Source organism: Rhincodon typus, chromosome 29 (assembly GCF_021869965.1).
Source record: "Rhincodon typus isolate 14 chromosome 29, sRhiTyp1.1, whole genome shotgun sequence".
Classification (NCBI taxonomy): Eukaryota; Metazoa; Chordata; class Chondrichthyes; order Orectolobiformes; family Rhincodontidae; genus Rhincodon; species Rhincodon typus.
In genome coordinates this window covers 2,808,493-2,809,981 of record NC_063360.1, presented here as the reverse complement: position 1 = coordinate 2,809,981, position 1,489 = coordinate 2,808,493, and positions in this window count along the sequence as shown.

The window sequence follows — 1,489 nt, the reverse complement described above, 5'->3', positions numbered from 1 at the left end:
TCCTATACCAGATTACCACCATTGGTGGAAATTTAATCATCCATGAAATCCTGTATTATCAAAATTTTGCATTTTGTAGTTTTATTCAATAGAGTAGCTAACTCATACTGTCTGTTCACCCATCACTTCTGTGTCTACAGATTCCCAGACCAGCAACACAAGTTTAAATCTCTCATACAAATTTTCAAATCCCTCCAATGCTATGCCACGTGCAACTTCTTCCAGAAATCTCTAATTACGGTCCCTTGTATATCCCCAAATTTCTTTCTGCCAACATTATCACCAACATTTTCCTCAGGCTTAAGCTCTGAAATTCCTTTAGTTACTCACCTTAATATCTTTCTATGAGCCTCAGCGTGAAACCCTGTTTTGATGGGGCATTATATAAAAGTAATTAGCTATTATCATTGTTGTAAATACCTGAATAACTTTATTGAAAACTTTGTAGATTCTGAGAGACAGTGTAGAAATTACTGAATTTCTTGAAGTTATTTACTTGGTTACACTTTCAAAGGAGGGAAAACAAAAAGGTAGAAGTAGTAGCAGAAAGCAGAAAGTTTAGGAAGGCGCCTGAAGTGTTCACAAGAACTTAATCAACATGTCAGAAGGCAACATCAAAGATAGAGTGGGGAAAGGTTAAAGATCAACGACAACAGGTTGTGGTAGTGACCAGAAAAGGCTGTAAAGTTAGAAGGTAAGAAAAAAGAATGGGGCCCTTGAGTATGCATTAAAAGCCTGGCTATCTCTTTCTCAACTACGCTTTCCCCATACAATCTGCACATCCATCAATTAATTCCCTTAGTATCCAAAACCTAATGACCTAGGACTTGAATATACTCACAACTATAATCTACAGCGCTCTGGTAGAAAATTCCAAATACTCATAGCCCTGATGAAGACACTTCCCACCTCAGTCCTGTCACTGACGTAGTGTGGAATGAGCCTACTGAAGTATTTTTAAACAGGATGAACATTGTGAATCCAGTGTACTGGAGATGAATCACAGGTGAATAGCCATTTAGAGTATTGGTAAATATCAGGATAAATAAGTGGTCGAGTGGCCAGAAAATGAATGAGGAGGTTCTCAAAGGTGCCAGGGAATAGCCTGATCAGAGCTGGCAAGAAGCTGCAGAATGAAATATGTTCTCTGCTCCCATCTCGAAGAGTAAGAATAGGAGCAAAGGGCCTGTAGGGACAGTCTCAATCCTTCTCACAAGAACTGTAAGTTCCTTGAATTTTGCAAGGCTGAAGAGACAAGGAAAGGGCAAATGAGAACCGTCAGGAGGAAAAATGACACGCAGGAAATGATCTGGCTACTAGTGAAGAAGCAGTCTAATTAAAAATATCCATCCAGGCATGGCGTTGCTAATTAGGATGATTTTGCAACAGATTAATTCAAATCTTTAGAGTTTACGAAGGGGAGAACCACACAGCAAGCAGTAAACAGCAGATGTGGGATACAAGGAGACATTTGGTGGGACGAGTGTGT